The sequence below is a fragment of the Tamandua tetradactyla genome, chromosome 6 (genome assembly GCF_023851605.1).
Source record: "Tamandua tetradactyla isolate mTamTet1 chromosome 6, mTamTet1.pri, whole genome shotgun sequence".
NCBI classification, from domain to species: domain Eukaryota; kingdom Metazoa; phylum Chordata; class Mammalia; order Pilosa; family Myrmecophagidae; genus Tamandua; species Tamandua tetradactyla.
The window spans coordinates 102,603,778-102,622,081 of record NC_135332.1 but is presented as its reverse complement, the minus strand read 5'-3'; the positions used below and the strand labels follow the sequence as shown (position 1 = coordinate 102,622,081).

At 38.1% G+C, this 18,304-nt stretch overlaps 1 long non-coding RNA gene and 1 pseudogene across 1 annotated transcript in view; both read left to right on the top strand.

Annotated features, from left to right (window-relative positions):
* The first annotated feature begins 7,872 nt into the window (after nt 1-7,872).
* The window catches only part of LOC143688660 (uncharacterized), a 35,625-nt gene continuing 25,193 nt past the window's right edge, over nt 7,873-18,304 (top strand). The window contains exons 1-2 of the long non-coding RNA XR_013178211.1: nt 7,873-8,039; nt 8,326-8,957. This is a non-coding gene — a long non-coding RNA (uncharacterized LOC143688660). The remainder of the gene's footprint in view (nt 8,040-8,325; nt 8,958-18,304) is intronic.
* On the top strand, nt 15,982-17,104 carry LOC143685699 (small ubiquitin-related modifier 1 pseudogene; annotated as a pseudogene).

The window sequence follows — 18,304 nt, the reverse complement described above, 5'->3', positions numbered from 1 at the left end:
TTGAACATTCACGGTAGTAATTGTACAGTAGAGCAGTTATCAAGATGATCCAGTATAGAATATATCTAATTTTTTAGATATTCACTGAATTAAAAGGTTATATTTTTTATTTTTGCATGGGCAGGCACCAGGAAACAAACCCATTACATTTTTTAAATTCTCATCCAGGATTCTTAGGCACCACAAAAACATTCTATGACTACCTGAGAACAACACCCAAGTTTCTAAGACACGATTCATTAGGGACCACTGCAGACTCAGCTCTTACTCTCTTACCAATGAAGGATTTGGTGTTCTCTGGTTCATCCCCACTGAAAGCAACTGTCTTTTATTTCCCAAACCAACGGATTGTGATTGTGATTGACTTATAGCAGAGTTGTACTAACGTGCGTGGAGAACTATTGAGATGGTCTTCTCCACAACTCAGTAACTAGGTTAGTCTTAACCACAGCTCAGCTTCAGGGCTGCAAATGGTGGACAGAGCACACAGCCTTGGCAGTCAGGGCAGACTTGGATTCAGATCTTCAAATCTCAGCCTTGCAACTTAGTGCAGCTACCCTAGCTTCCTAAACCACGTCTCCCCATCGGTGAAGGGCCTGATAACATGGCAATCTTACCTGAGTAGTTAGGTGAGATAATTCTTCTAGGTGCCATCACAAAATGCACATCTCGTGGGTGTGCAGAAAGTGGGGTTTTGCTGTTATGTATTCCCTCCGTGCCTCATGCCAAGTAGCAGATCTTTAAATTTCTCAGGTAATTTGATAAATAATCTTACTTACTTGTTACCAAACCAAATGAGGCAACCCTCATTCCCAGACGTGGTGCCACCAGACAACTCTGAACACTTCAGTTCCTTGATCGGGGGTTGTGATTGATCAATTGATTGATTATATAATAAATAAAAATTTGCAGCTTCCTGGGAGGGATGGCAGTTCTTAATATCGACACTACATCGGGTACTTCCCAATCCTCAAAAGTTAACAAATGATGGGCATTGTCTAGTAGGGTGTTGGAATAAAAAGAGATCCTGGTGTGTCTGTGCCTGTAATATTTTTCATAGTTCTCGCAGCCATAGTTCAAGAAAGGTAAAATGGAACTGGAAAATGTGCAAAAAAAATTAAATTAATGGAGTGAAAACAGATATGAGGCCAAAACATATTGGTTACCAGAGTCAAAATAATTTTATTTTTAAGCACTTATCTCTGAGACAGTCCCTGAGTACACTTCCAGAGGCCACTGCTATGGCAAGATGCCACTAGAAGTTCAAATATCAGAGTTAAAAATACATTTATTAAGATTTTTTAAGGACAGATACATGATGATCTATGCATCAGGTGATTTTTAGATACACAAAAAAGGACTTTATGCATTTTTTAATCACTGTGCTTCTTAACCCCATTTTAACTGCGTGGTCACATTGAAGCCACTTAATTGCTACGTTCCCACTCAACGTATCTCTGTTCCCTAACCTCACAAGTAGGCTATTAATAGACTTTTTTTTTAATGTTACTTTCTTGGTAACAGCTTTATTGATGCCCAATTCACATACTTTACATTTCACCCATTTAAATTGTACAGTTTTAAAAATTATATTCAGAGTTGTATAGTTCTCACCAAAATCAGTTTTAGAACATTTTCATTACCCTCAAAAGAAAATCCTCACCTTTAGCCAATACCATCCCCCCAAAACCTCCATCCTTCCCAGCCCTAGGCAACTACTAATATACTGTTTGTCTTTCTAGATTGGCCTATTCTGGCCACTGCATGTAAATGGAATGATACACTATGTGGTGTTTTATGTCTGGTTTCTTTCACTCAGCATAATGTTTTCAGTGTTCCTCGTGTTGTAGCATATATCAATACTTTATTCCTTTTTATTGCTGAATAATATCCCATTATATGGATAGACCACACTTGTCCATCCACTCATTTTCTGATGGACACCTGGATCATTTGCTAGTTTGGATAATCCTACAATAATTGTCCAAATAATGCTTGTGTGGACATCTGTTTTCAGCTCTCCTGGGTATATGCCTAGGAGTGGAACTGCTGGGTCATACGGCAAGTCCACGTTCAACCTTTATGGACTTGCTAGAATGCTGCATTTTACCGTCCTGCTAACAGTGCCTGAGAGTTTCAGTTTCTCCATTTCTCTGCCTTTCCCCTCCGTTTTCTCTATACTGGGAATCCGAGAGACCCAAATTGACAAAGATTCCTGCCCTCATAGGGAGGGGCTTATGTTATAGTAGGGGTGTGCCTCGGATAAGGAGCAATAAATAGAACAAGTAATAAGTTGTATGGTATAACAGACGCTTATAAACAGAATTTCTACTGACTTCCATTAATGTCGAATATATATTTTCACTGTAACTCAATACTGTAAAATTTTAAAAGGAATACTGTATAAGAAAGATGAAGACATTTCTCTTTTTGCAGGTATAAGCATATGTAAAGAGTGGTACAAAAATAGCTTCCTTTCTAGAGAGGTAACTTTGCTGCCTCCCTTCTTGGTGGGTATGGAGTACAAGCTGTGTGCTTTGGGGCAGATGTTATTTTTCAGTATTGTTTCATTCCTATATTCCCTACAGAAGGCAGAGAAATGTGTCCTGCCCCACCCCCACCCCCGATGATATCATCGTCACCAATGTGATATGAAATAATGGCAGATTCCTTCTTTCAAGGCTCTTGTAGAGCACTATTTTAAAAATTCTATTCTCGATGGTAGATTCTTTTGCTGGATTACTGAACAGTGTTCATCCTATCAGCAGTGAGAAGGAAAGGGGTGGAATTGTTGGCCTTCCTGGAGAAACCGAGTGCTGAGAAATAGCTCTTTCCTCCTTGGATCCCATTTCCTTGGAATATACTAGTTCATTGAAGTGTCTGAATATTATGGGACACACCGCTCTACTAGAAGTGAGTCCAAACCCAAGGACTTAAATGTTTATCAATTGAGCAGAGTCCATGGAAGGAGACTGGTCAGCGGGAAGACAGCCCTTTTCTATCATAATGTTTTCCTATTCTTTAAACATCCCTTGAATGTTACTTTGAGAGGCATTGGAAACACACCATACATTTTCTAAACAAGATTCGTTTTCCCTGGAATGATTATGATGAAAAAATATCCAAATTCTACTTTATAATGTTTAATTTCTTTTTCATTTTTATTGTGATACAAATACATAACACAGAAACAATGTAGCCATTTTTAAGTGCACAATTCTGCGACATTAAGTACATTTTCAGTGTTGCGAACTTTCACCCATTATCTATTTCTAGAATGTTTTCATCGTCTCATGCAGAAACTCATACCCATTAAGCAATAACCCCTAATTCCACCTCTCCCATCCAGCACCTGGTAACCGCTATTCTGCTTTATCTCCCTATGAATTTGCTCATTCTAGGTATTTCTTATAAAAGACGCCATACTATATTTGTCTTTCTGTTTCTGGCTTATTTCACTTATCATATCTTCAAAGTTTATCCATGTTGTGACATGTGTCAGCATTTCATTTATTTTTTATGGCTGAATAGGATTTCACAGTTTTTAATGTTTCATTTTTAATTGATAGAATTCCACCATTTTGCTATAAGGACCCACTCTTAATTGAAGTCACCAAACTCACCCACCTTCCTTAGACCAGAGTGAGAAGTGTTGCTGATTCCTTTTTTCGAGGCCATCCTAGCATTGAAATCACAGCAGAGAGAGTGATTCACTTGGCAAATCCCTTTTTATACTGGACTCTACTTGTTAAGTGCACAAGATTGGGAGTGAAGCTGATCCTGGTGGTTTGAACCCTGACCTCGCCCTGTACTGGCTGCATAACCAAAGATCCTAGCAGTTACCTCCCAAAAAGAGATGGATAACATCAGAAAGCTGCAAAGAGCAGTGTATAGTCATACCAGTGAGTGCCTCCTATATTACTGTTATCTTCTTATGTCTCACTATTTTAAGATCCCTATCATGTTATTATTTTCAGAAGCAGAACAATGCCAGTTGGAGGTTTTTCTTGAGCCAGACATAAGCAGAGCTCTGCCAATAACTGGCAACTTGCTTAACCTCTCCATAAGTTTCCTCACCATAATATAGAGCTGCATGATGATGCATCTAGTTCAAATGTGTCAAAACACACACACACACACACACACACACACACACACACACACACACGTACTTGGAACAGTGCCTGGCATATAGGGAGACCCTATAGAGTTTGTACCATTAAGTAAATTACAATTATGATGAGTTACAGATAAGAAGATTGAGGTTCAGTTGGTTAATATGACTAGGAAAAAAAAAAAAGCTCGCAGGGTTAACATTCAAATCCAGTGCCCACAGTCCTGCCTCACTTCAAGTACTTACTAAGTCACAGAAATATAAACATGCAAAGCAGAGTAAGCCCTTAACATAAATATATAGCACCTTTCTTTCTGTTAGTACTTTTCCATAAGACTGTACTATTTCTGTTTAAAATGCTTAAAAAAAAAAAAAAAACCGTGAAGCTCAAAATGAAGAAAAATCAAAGCATTCCAGGACATGTGATTTATTTAAACTACAGAAAAACAATAGACGAATTTCAGAAAGCTCATCCTTCTCCTGTTCCTACTTCTGGACCACTTCCATCATTTCCCCCCAAAAAAGCTGGAGTGGTTCCCCGTTGCCCAAAGTATAAAGTCTGAAATCCTGAGTATGATATTCAAGGCCTCCCACAGTTTGGCATCATGCTAACTTTCCAAACTCTCCTACCACATCTCTGGAGAGATCCTGTATGTGCGTCAAACTATTCACGTTTCCCCAAACCCTTCTCGGATTTTCACACCTCGTGCCTTTTCTCTAGCGCACTTCCTCCTTGCGCCATCCTGTTTCCTTACGGGGATATCAGAGCCCCACCAGGCCTTCCAAGGCGAGTTTAAATTGTTGGCTTATTTGGAAAGCTTTCTTCAAGTTCTCATTCAAATTCAGGGCTTCTTCTTTCAAGTTTCCATATGCTTTGCTTACACAAATACGGTAACACTTACTTCATTCTGCATCCCATGTAGAGGATTTGCATCCTGCTTTCCTCTTACTGTTAAGAGTAGAAGCAATTGCCCCATGATTCCAAGTTCTCTAAAAATGCATGGCTATAGAATAATGCATCCACGAGATATACCTTAATTCACTCAATCATTTCTTTGACATTGAGAGCTTAGTTTTTGAAGTTTTTACTACTATAAGCAATACTGCAAGAGCAGTATAATGAATTGACTATTCATGACCTGTCCAAATGCATCCATTGGAAACTTTTAAAAATTAATTTACAGGAGCTCCTTTTTGCATTTTCTAGTGTCTATCTCTGTTTGTAAATCACCTTTCTAGGGGTCATTCATTAACCATAAAATGTTATCTACTTCACCATCTCTAACCGCCCCATTCTCTTTCACACACCTACACAGCAACAATTGTGGGGTCTTTTTTTTTCATTTATTACCTTTTGGTGGTATTGTGAAGTCTAATAAAACGATTGTAATGGGTCTTTAAAAAGATATCAAACAAAAATATAATGTTAATCATCAAAGGTGGCAAAAATTTTTTCATTCTTTTTCTAGTTTTCTTATCAGCTTATTTCATTTTTAGCTCGAGGGTAAGGACCATATGTCTTCCAGTATTTTTCTTTGTTGGCTTCTTAAATGAAATTCTTCTTGAAAAATAGGTCAAGTGAAAGGAAAAAAAGTTTTGTCTCATCTGCACTTTAAAAAAACCTCAAATTTCCAAGTACTTTTTCTTATTTACTCAGCAATATTTCATTTATTCTCCTACTTAATTCTAGCTTACAAAATAAATAATCCAAAATGGAAAATATCTGTTTATGAATCACTTATATATTTATAGTCTTGTTATTTTTAATGTAGCCTTTGAATCTAGGCCACACAAATTGTTTTTCAGAGAAATCACTTTGTATGTCTTGAGAAAAATGCTTTGGTAAAATCTATTCAGATGTATTTTCAACTTCTAAAAACTATGGAAATAAAAGTTTTTTTCTGAAACTTTCTCTCTGCTGGAGGCCAAGCTACAAAGCATCCAGAAAATTTGGAATTGTTAATAAATATCCCAGTGACGTTTAGATTAATCAATTAACCAGAGAGAGGAAAATAACAATGAAGCAATACTTATATAAGCACAAAGATAAAAAGAAAAGAAAGTGAGAAATAGAAACTAGCTGCTAAGTAAATATCTAATAAAACAAGTGTCAGAAAGGTCAAGGAGAGAGAGAAAAGAAAGTCAATAAACTTTAAAGACAAAAGGGTTTTTCCTAACGTTGAACATAGAAAGTTCTCACATTTCTCTTGATAGAGGTAAAAATGAAGTAATTTTTAAAAAAAAATCTCTAAAAGAAAAAAATATGTGATTGTTCATTACCTGGAGATGCTAACTAGAGTGCATGAAAGTTTCTTTTAAGCCAAATAGATGCATGGAAAGCTAAGTTTATTCAATCCTCATGGGAAAACAAGTCTAAACTCACCATTATTCACAAGATTTAGCCATTAGTGAAAAGGGTACCTTACTGAACCTGTGTTCTTTTATTTCCTTATATTACATTCCTCTTTTTTGTTTTATCTTTTTAAGTGTATTACGTTAGTAATTTTAGCAGATGCCATTTTCCTATTTATAGTACTATTTTGCTATTTACAATAGTATTGTATAACACAATTCTATTTAATAGACAATCAGTAACAATTGAAAATGTGTACTATAATTTTTGACTTACCTAATTATGCTTGTCTAAGTGCCCTGATTACATGACCTGGCAGCACCAACCACAGGTGCTAAATTTCTGGCTCAGGGGGAAATAGATACCAGATTGTCGGCCTTGAAAATCTGACCATGCATACATGGCAAATATTCAAACTTCTATAAATCACTGGCTTCGGATGGGCCTTATTTGTGATCCACCAAAAAAGACAGTATCTGCTTCTTAAAAGATGTGATCGTGTATACACCTGCAGACAGGTCTATCCCGGCCACGGGGGAGGATAACCAGCTCTGGGTTTTCAACCAGAGATTTAAGAAATCAAGTTGGTGCCATCAGATGGTCATTTGCTGACCACACAAGGAGGCTCTCCAGGGCTTCACGTTGGGACACATCCCATCATATCCGCTTGACATCGCATATTTATATTGCTGATTTAACTGGCCCAGCTCTCTTCAGACATGCAGAATCCCCATCGAAGTGAAGAACCCTTCTGTTTATCATTGGAGTAGATCATCATTCAGTTTATCATAAGGAAGTCAGTGGGAACTTGAGCACACAAGGAATGAAGCAGCCAGCAACCTCAAACCCTCAATACTGGAATTCTGGAGAGACGCCAAGGGATGAACTGGCATGAAAACCGAATTGCCATCTTGCCCCTACAGCTGGTCTCTTCAAACCAAATGGGAGAGCATCAGAGGATCCTCGGCCCACATGGTACCTAGGCAGCGCCCTTAGCCCCCGGGGCAAACAGAGGACAGGAGTCGCATGGCTGTCTGTCTGCCCCTGGGTCCTTGGGACCACTCTCCTCCACTCTTTAAGAAATCAATAAATTTAAAGGAAAAACCAAAGGGGAGCAGAGTAATCTTGGAAGTCGACAATGTGCATGTTGCAAAGCAATGGTAAATTCAATAATTCAAAACAGAACAGCAGCTGAAGAGAAGATTGTTTCACAACTCACCTACCCCCACCCCATCTGACCCACCCACACCCACCAAAATCATCCTTTCTGAAGGGCAAGGTTGTCCCAAGGTGTCTTCACACTAACTGCACAAGGGAGGCACAGGGCACGCAATCAACCCCCCCCCCTCCCGCAGGTAGATGTTGTCTGTTTAAAGCAGGCGTAATTATATTCTGAATAGGTCAGTCTGTGTGCCTGACATTTCCCCTCAGTTTCCTGTGACCTTTCAATAAGAATGACTCGGTTTTGCACTGCAGAGAATGGAACTGTCCCTTTTCCTTCAGTGACTAGGAGCAACGCAGTTCGAATGTGCCACGTTTTCTGCACTGCCTTATTTTTTGTACGACAACAAGGTAAAGGAAACCCTCTCCTTCCTTAAAAACATATGTCCTGTTTGGCCTTAATCTTGTCTTCTGCTGCTGCTCGTTCGCATTCATTTGTAAATATTTAAACAAACATGCCGTCACAATTGCTCAGGGAAAGTCATAAATGAATAAAATCTCTGTTGCACACATCTGACTTTTATAATGTATGCTTACACAGATGTTGTCTTTGAGGGGGCTGCATAGAAGCACGCACGTGGACCTTCCGTGGTTGTAGAGACGGTTGCTAACTGTAATTCAATTTCTAAAATTGCAGAAATCTTCCTCTTGATTAGGTTTCCATGGCAGAGGAGTTGACCAGACAGATCATGGGGATCTGGACAAACACAGGAACGGTCTGGGGCCCCCATGACGTCCAAATGGCCATGCCACAGTGCCGGCCCCCCCAGCTCCCCAGGAATGCTGACAAGTCTGTGAAACCCACAACAGACATCTGTCATGTACAGCCCTGGGAACGTGGAATCAGGTCTCTGCGGAATAAGACGTGCGCTGGAAAGGCTAGAGTATGGATTCTAGTCCCACAACTGGCCTGCACCAGGTTTCCTTGGGATAGAAATTCAGTGACTGATCCCACGAAGGACAAGTACCGGGGAATGAAGCGCGTGTGAAGTGTGCAGGGCTCGTCAGCCACGGCTGGGCCGCGGGACATGGACGTGAAACGTGAGCCAGGCATACATTTTTAGCATTTCGTATGACAAGAGGCACCGAGCTAAGCAGTAGAGAATTCCGGGAGTGTGGCACTGACCCTGTCGAGGCAGGTGAAAAGGAAGCAGAGGATCAACAGGTGAAGACATTAACGAGAATGTGGATTGCGGTTTGTGGTGAGCAGCATCAAGGATATACAGACATACCTCATTTTATTGCATCTCCATTTATTGTGCTTCACAGGTAACTGTGTTTTTTATGAATTGAAGGTTTGTGGCAACACTAAGTCAACCAGGTCTGTTGATGCCATTTTCCCAACAGCGTGTGCTCACTTTGTGTCTCTGTGTCATATTTTAATGGATATGTACATTTTTCTTTTAGATAAAATGCTATTGCACACTTAATAGACAACAATGTGGTTATAAACATAGCTTTTATATGTACTGGGCAACCAGCAAATCCATGTGACTTGCTTTATTGAAATGTTGCCTTTATCGGAGTGGGCTGGAACCAAACCCACAATAACTCTGAGGTATGTCTGCACCTCGGAGTGTGCTAATAGAAACAAAATGGTGAGACTCTAAGTCAGGAGTTGGCCAACTTTCTGTAAAGGGCAAGACAGTAAATGAACACTTTAGGTTTTGTCAGGCTGTATTTGACCTCTGCCACATATGTATATAATATATAAAATATATAATTACATACTTTTAAAACATAAAACCCATTTACTTGGCTCAAGTACCTTACAAAAACAGTCCAAAGGGCAAAATTGGTCTGCAGGCCATAGTTTTCTGATTTCTGATCTAGGTAGCAAAAGAGGAAGGTAGGGGCAGTGAGAAAAAAATCTGCAGAAAGGCTTAAGGTGGAAGATAAAACCAGTGTGTGTGAAGCTTCCTATAAGGAGAGGAGAGAGATGAGGTTTTTAAATTCTAAAGACGATTGGTAGCAGTCAAAGAATTTTAAGCAGGCTGATGATTTGATCTGATTTACATTTTTAAAGGCCATTTTCATCCTGTGTAGAAAACTGGCACCAGTTTTGTGCACAGAGTTGGGGGCAGAGGTTGGCAAGAAGGACTCAGGGCAGGGCAAGCAGGCAGCATGAGAGAAGGGATGAGAAATGGAGGGAAGGGAGAGCCCCTGTTCTTACTTCTTGGCTCCTTAGGATCTGGATCCCCCCTAGAGCAGGGAGAATGTGGCCACCTTCCATCCCAGCTTCTCCCAGGACACTTCTGATCATTGTACTACTTCTGGACATAATTCTTTGTTCTTTTAACACCCCAGAAGCCAAATACTCGCCTCTTCTACTGTGATTGTTCAGTGAGCATTATTGTTAAGATTATGACTTTGTCTAATGTGGGTACAGATGCATGGATATGTAGGATCAAGCAATTTAGAGGGAAAGATTTATGAGATAAAGGGAGACCTCCTTGTCCCTGAGTTTTCCCCCTCTTCTCCAGGAAAGGAGCATAAACTTGATTAGACATGCCTGGAAATAGAGGAAGCAGAAATCAATTGTTTACTGTCTCCAGGATGTGACTCACCCCTTCCACGTCAAATGTTCCCTGCCTTGCCTGGAGTACTTCTTAGCACACTTCTGCCAAAGCCACCCCTCCCATAAAATTAAGCTCAGGACTCACCTTTTCCATGAATCCTTTCCAGAGGGAAAGAAACACTCACCTACTTTAATCAGTGGTTGCGGCACACCTGTGTTTTGAACAGGGAGTCTGTCTCCCTTCACACCTCCAGATACTTGCTCTTACTCCTTCCTATCCACGTCCTCAGCCAGGGAGCTCAGATGTTCCAGGATGACAGCCACTCCACAAAGTTTCCACCGAAAGCACCGTTCAGTCTGATACTAAGAAGAGTATCAGAAGTAGGGTCAGCCTTATGTATGGATACTTGCCAGTTTGATGTAAACACAAAGGCTGCAAAGAAGGAACCTTCCCAAAATAGGTCACCCATTCACCGCGTGGAGGGCTCTTGAAAGTCCAACAACTCCTTTAGGTTAGAACATACCCTGTCCGAAGTGTCGTGCATTGAAGACCAGTTTCCCTAAAAGGCCCTGTAAAAAGAAACAGCCAGCTGTGTTCAAGCACATCTGAGGAGGGCTGCATACTCACTTTCTCCTTGGAAATTAATAAAGCAGGTTAGCACATGAAGGACTCTGAACCCTGTCGAACATTGTTTAACCAACTGCTTCCACATTGCTTTGACCACAATATCCATTTTTCTACTATGACCTAGGACTGCCTCAAAATACTTTAGGAAGGACGAAGGTAAAGCGTTGTCTCCAGTGGGACCAGCGTGTGGTGGGCGTGGCAGAGAAAGCAGCGGTTATCTGGGTCCTACAACCCGTTAACACTTAATCCCACATTAGATTAGTTCCTTGCACAAAGAAGGTCACTTTGAATTGGGCCTGGGGGAGGAAAACAATGCGCCCGGCCTTGGGCTATTTCCCAGGAAAAGCTGGTTGGGCTAGATGGAGTGGGCAGGTAACCCTGAATCCACAGAAGAACTGCTAGTTATTTTAGAGAAAGCAAATGACCATCCCCAACCTGCGCAATCCCTAACAACTAGGTTTGTTTGAAAGACTGAGTGGGCTGGAGGCAAGACAGTGAACTCATTGGAAGGCTGGGTCTTAGAGTGGAAAGCACAGTCCTGTTGCCACAGACAGGATGGGGTTAAAATTCTGACCTTTCACTTGTCTTCTAAACCCTGTTTTCTCCATTTGTGAAATGAGATTACTTATACTAATCTAGGATTGTTCAAAGTATAAAACAAGTTGATGTACTTAATGTAAGTAATGTTCTGCCTGAGAAGTAGGAGGAACTGTATAAATGGAACATCTGAAAGAACTTTTAGACTGTGTCTTGATGGGCCATTCCTAAATTTAGCCACAATGATCACTTTTCATTTCATATTCAAGTTTTCTTTAAGGCAAATTCAAATCAAGTATTAATTTCCCTTAATCATGGCTTCATCTAAATATATGTTTATCTCATAAATCTTATTTTTGTAGCAATAGAAAAATATCTAACCATATATAACTTATCAGAAATAAATGACAGTTTCTCATGAAATTAAATAAAATGAACTTCTAGGTCAATGATTCATAGAGATTGGCTTAAGTTCATTTCAAAATTATTTATGTGTTTCTTAAACATAAAGCTTTTTTGATTACTCATTATCTCCTGTTTAGTTTTGTGTCATGTTTATATGTTTCTTTCATCAATAGAAAGAGAATAATATTTTTGTGTCAAGTTAGACTTAAGACAGAAGGTGACTCAGTTGGAGCAAAGAAGGGATGAACTGCCTGTAATCAGTGTGCTTACCATTTCTAATTCTGATAGCAAAAGGTTTTTGGCCCATATAGCATAATATTTGCTACACGAAAGCAAATCGAACACATCTCCTCAAATAAATATTACTAATGGAGACAAATAATATAGAGGCATGTTGTGCCTGGGTCTAAATACAGGTAGCTTAAGTTGAAAAGAGTCTCATTGTCTGTTGGGGATTCAATCATGTACCCTGCAAAAAACAAATTCACTTCTTAACCTGTGTTCCTGCGCACGTGAACCCATTTCCAATAAGACCTTTTGAACATTTTATTAGCTAAGATATGGCCAAATTGAATCAGGATTGGTCTTAATCTATATCACTAGAGGTCTTATATTTTAGTTTCCTAAGATGCTTAAAGCAAATACCATGAAATGGTTCAGCTTGAACAAGGAGGAATTTATTAGCTTACAGTTTCAAAGTCAAGAAAATGTCCAAATCAAGACCATGCTTTTTTCCTGAAGACTGACTGTCAGAGATCCTTGGCTCCTCTGCCCCATGGCACAGCACATGGTGACAGTGGCTGGTCTCTCCCTTCCCTTCTGGTTTCATTGTTTTCAGCTTTTTGCTTCCATTCTCTCCCTCTCTTTCTGAATTTCATTGTCTTACAAAGAACTCCAGTAAGACGATTAAGACCCATCCTGAATTAGGTGGGACACATCTTACTGGAAGTAGCCTCATCAAATAGTCTTACTTAAGATGAGTTCACGCTGGAATGAACTCAATCCAAGAACATGTTTTTCAGGGGTGCACACAACTTCAAACCACCACAGCTTATAAAAAGAAGCCAGAAATCATAGAAATCCATGGGGGAAGATCAAGGACATTGCTGTGTGACAAAGGACCACTATCACCAGATTGCTACCGACTCCAGGAGAAAGCATGGTTTTTGCCAACATCTTAATTTTGAACTTCTAGCCTCAAAACCTCAAAGAAAAAAAAGCCCCCCAAAAAGACAAATTCTTATTGTTTAAATCAACCCATTGTTTGGTATATATTACAGCAGCTCTGGCAAACTAAGATACCCTATCAGACCTAATGAATATTCATGTGAATAGGAAGAGGAAAGCAAACTTAAAATATGACCTCAGCTAGTAGGATTGTGAGAGCCAATCTAAGCTCTTTAACTGAGGTATTGTAAATTAGCTATAATATTTAGGATGCGCATACTCCAAATAGAGACCCTCATGTCAAAAGAGGATCAGTACATTTACATGTTTTATGTTCACAGTTTATCAAAAATTTAAAGAAGAAATTTCAAAACAGAGTTACAAACATTGTATAATTTATAAATGCCAATGCAATATAAATATGCTTGTCACAGGATAGTCATAAAATCCATGAAAATATAGCATAGCTTACGACAAAGAGTATGGTTCAATTATGGGATAGAAGCATAAAGCTTTATGATTGGCATTCTCCTTCACTTCTGTCAGGATTCTATAATATCAAATATCTAAATTAAAGGCATTGGTAAATATGAGGGCCATACAAATGACACCCATCATCATCAACCAGTGATAGGCCTGGCTTCCCACAAGTTCCTTGACAAAAGAGAGTGCAAACTTTTCTGCTTATTGATAATGGCTAAAAGATGAAATCTAAGTAGGCTTATGTAATTTCATGGTTGGAATTCATGTCAGATATAATTCAATAAATGTTGATGGCATATGACACAACTGAGGTTTAGAAAGTCTAAATGACTCACACAGACACACAGCTTATAGAAGCTTATGTGTTCTCAGCCTATTTAAAAAATATTTTGTTATATCTAGTTATAAAATGCAAACCAAGGACTTGGATCTATTTAACATAATGAGGAAAAGAGAAAAACCTAAATTTGATCATTAATAACGTTCCAAAAGAATTTAATAAATGATTACTATTGAGTATAGAATAAGTTGTACAACCACATTTAATCATAAAGAAAGGCTGTTCATGATCTACTCTAATCAAAGAAACTAGGTAAAAAATGTAATATAACTGGATAAAGAAATATCTATTTCGAACAAATACATAAAAGCTCTGCCAAAAATGTAGTAATATCTTTGGGAGAAGATCTGGTCAAACATTAAAACAATGGGAAAGGAAATTTAACTTCTCATTTAATAATAATTTGTTCAGTTTGATTTTTCTAAACATCTGCTTTTCTTAATTTTATTTCACAAAAAAACTTAGCCAAGATCCATGTTTTTTATATTAGAAACTACACATGATGACTATACCTTCTTTGCAAACATCTTCAGAAAATACTCAAAATAATTGACAATATACCAGCTAAGGCAAGAAGAAGCACTCTGTAAATATAAAAACTGGAACTCATTAAGGCTTTATTTTCTGACTGTAATGAAATAAAGCCAATGACAGGTTTTATTTAATGGCAAACAAAAACTCATTTTCTCCAAACAAGATGATATAACAGGAACCAAATATGTACTCCCCCTTGAAACAACCAACTGTACAAAATATTTGAGACAACACATTTCAAGAAACAGAACATCCAGCAATAAAGAACAGTGATCCCTCAGGACCAGTAAATAAACCAGGTAAGCCCTGTGATTTCCTTCAGCTTACTTCCTTAAGAGAGTTACTAGTCAACTATACAGGGAGGAGGAATCCAGACAAAATCAAGCAGAATCCCTGAGTGGAGGAGACAGAGCTAAGAAACCAGATATTTCAAGGTCTATCATGGAAACTGGAGTTATTAGGATAGAGTTCAGGAGAAGAGAGACCTGTGCAGAGAGAAAACTCCAAAGATTTGCAAAGGGTCCCACTTGAGTAGTGATCAGTGCATGCATGTGATAAAATTCTCTGATGCTGAGGACAGGACTATATGAAAGATTAAGGGAAGCAGTACCCAGCCCTCACCTGGAGTGAAAAAACTCAATCATGGGACAGTTCATAGAATACACAGGAAATTCTTGCCTCAATACTGGAAAATAATTAGTCAGAGTATAGGTACTATGCTGGACCACTTAATCTTAAAAGAAAGACCTGAAAGGATCAAAACTATGTCTGAGCAGTTTAATAATGATGGAGAACTAAGCTCAGGAATATTTCTAAGAAGCCAATAATAACCAGTACCCAAAAAGGTAAAAGTCACAGTGTCTGAAATCCAATAAATAAGTACCAGGTCTACAAACAAGCAGAAAAATGTTTTCTATAATGAGGAGAAAAATCAATCAAAACAATTCAAAAGTGACACAAATGTTTGAACTACAAATGAGAACCTTAAAACCTTTAATATGATGGGATTCCAAATGTTCAAAAAAATTGCAAAGAGGCATGAGACGTAAAAAGAACTAAATCTGACTTATTGAGATTAAAACTTGATTATCTTGTGTGAAAAATAGACTGGATGAGATTAATGGCACAATAGGCATAGCAGAAGATTACTGACCTTAAAAATGCAGTAATATAACCAAAATGAAATACACACAGAAAAATGAATTTAAAAGCTTTTAGAGTATCAGTGATCTGGGGGACATCTTCACGTGACCTAATATACATATAATTGGAGTTCAAAAAAAAATGAAAGTGGGATACAGAAAAACTATTGAAAAATATAGTGATTAGGGCGGGCCACGTGGCTCAGGAGGCTGAGTTCTTGCCTGCCGTGCTAGAGACCTGGGTTCGATTCCTGGTGCCTGCCCATGCAAAAGAAAAAAGAAAAATATAGTGGTCAAAAATTTTCTAAATTTGCTGGCAGGTGTAAACTTACAGATTCAAGAATATCAATGAATCCCAAGCACAAGAAATGAAAAAAACTACACTGAGGCACCTCATGAACAAATTGTTAAAAACCATTAATAAAGAGAAAAATATTAAAAGCAGCCAAAGGTCAGGGGTGAGGAAGCACAAAACAGGTTACATACCAAGTAACAAAGACAAGGATTAAACAGCAAATTTTTCATCAGGTATAACGAAAATGAGAAGCCAGTGCAGCAACATCTTAAGGGTAATGGAAGTGGGTGGGCGACGGTCTGCCTACAATTCCATAGCCATCAAAAATATATCTTAAAGACAAAGGCGAGAGAAGAGATGGCCTGGAAAGAGGAGGCCATGAGAAGCTGGAGGAATTATGTAGCCACAAACTAAGGAACATCTAGAGCCATGGGAAACTGAGAGAGGCATGGAATGATTCTCTCCAGAGGTGTTGGAATGAACACGGTCCTGTTGACACCTTGATTTCAGCTAGTGTTACTGATTTCAGACTTCTGCCCACCAGAACAGTGAGAGGATAGCAGTGAGATTTACTTCAAGGTGAAAATGACAACACATCTCGAGAAACTCAAGGAATCATACTGTCAAACACAGGGAGTTCCAATGAATTCACTCGGGTCTCTCTTTGAAGGTCAGAGAATTGCTAATCACACTCCTAAAGAACTGGGAATGGAGGAAGAAGATGTGATTGAAGTATATCAGGAACAAACAAGGGGTCATTCAATGGTTTAGAGAGTCTTTATTTATTTATTTTTTCGTTTCCCTTCATCCTCTTTTATTTTTAAAATATTTCTTTTGTAATGTGGTATTCAAGATGGAATTGAAAACTGGCACCCCATCTCTTTAAAACATCTGGTATTTTGCATTCTAGTGCTCAATATTCATCATTACTTGTTTTCATTGTGCTGATTTCGTTGACCAAGACTCAGCCCCCTTCATATTGCCCTCCCCTTTTAAAAAATTGTGTATGTTGATACGTAAGAGGTCACCTCTTCCAAGACTGGGCAGTTTCAGCTTGTGGTGATAAATAAGATCGACCAATGAGAGTGTTTATAATAACTTTCCAATTGGCCCTGAGATTCCAGCATGTAATTGCTTCACTCCTGGACTGTGACTTTTAGTAGGAGATGGAAATTTTTCAGAGAAGCGAGCTGTGGAAAAATGACCTTTCCTTGACTTGAATCTACTTGTAAAATCTGAAGATCTGGACCAAAAGAAGAAGAATATCCAGCTGGAGTCAAGATGACAGATATAGTGGGAGTAACAACTAATTCCAAAGAGGGTTTCACTGAAGAGACAAAGCATTTTAAGATTAAAACCAATCTTGTCAGAAGGTCCGGGAAAAGTTCTAATTTTCATTAACTGTTAATAAAGTGATTTATGCGGAAGGGTATGCAATAGGAAAAAAAAAGGCAAAATAAAGCCTTTTACAAAAGATTGCACTACAAGAAATGTCAGATTCCTTAAAGAAGAAGGAAGATGATACAATATGGAAATGTGAATCTACATAAAAAAGAAGAGCAGCAGAAATAGTATGTGGATAAATATATAAACATATAGTTATAAAAATATAAGTATATATATTTATAATATGTAAATAGTAGTCGTTTGGATAAAATATAAAAGTACTTAAATCAAGTTAAAGTAATCAACTGCTTCAACAAAGTAATAGCAATGCACTGTAGGGTTTAAAGATATGGAAAAGTAAAATTTGTGACAATAACAGCCCAAGTGCCTCTCAGGGAGAAATGGAAGAACACTATTGTAAGGTTCTTAAACTATATGTGAAACATTGCATATGGCTTGAATTGAAGACAGACTGTGGTAAGTTAAAGAAAGATACTACAAACTCTAAAGTAAATCCTGAAATAACAAGATTTTATTATTAACAAAATATTGAGTTATAGCTAATAAACAAACAAGAGATAAAATGGAGTCATGAAAGTTTTGAAATAATCAAACACAAAGCAGAAAAAGGGAAAAGGGAAACAGAAGAGATGAGACAATGGAACACAAATAGCATGATACTAGACATAAACCCAAACGTATATTAATCATAAAAATGTAAGCTTGGCAGATGAATTTAAAGGCAATTGTCAGAGTGAATAACAAAACTAGGTAACTATATGTTGCCTTAGAGAAATACACTTTAAATATAAAGCTACAAAGAGTTTAAAAATAGAAATAGTTCATGGAAGTGTTAATTGTTAGAGGAGCATGATATATGTAACCTGCTTTCAAAGGTTAAGAATATAGATAGACAGATACATTCACACAGACAGATCGAAAGGTGTAACAAATGTGGCAAAATGCTAATTGTTGGTAAATTTAAGAGTGGTGAGTGTCATCGAGTTATGTGTATTATTTTGTGTTGTTTTGCAACTTTTCTCTAAGTTTGAAGTTATTTCAAAATAAAAGTTAAAAATGAAATAAAATTAAAGTAGTAAAAGGATGAGAAAAATAAACCATAATAACCCTAATAAAAGGGAAAGCTCTAGCGGCTTTATTAATATCAGACAGTACACTTT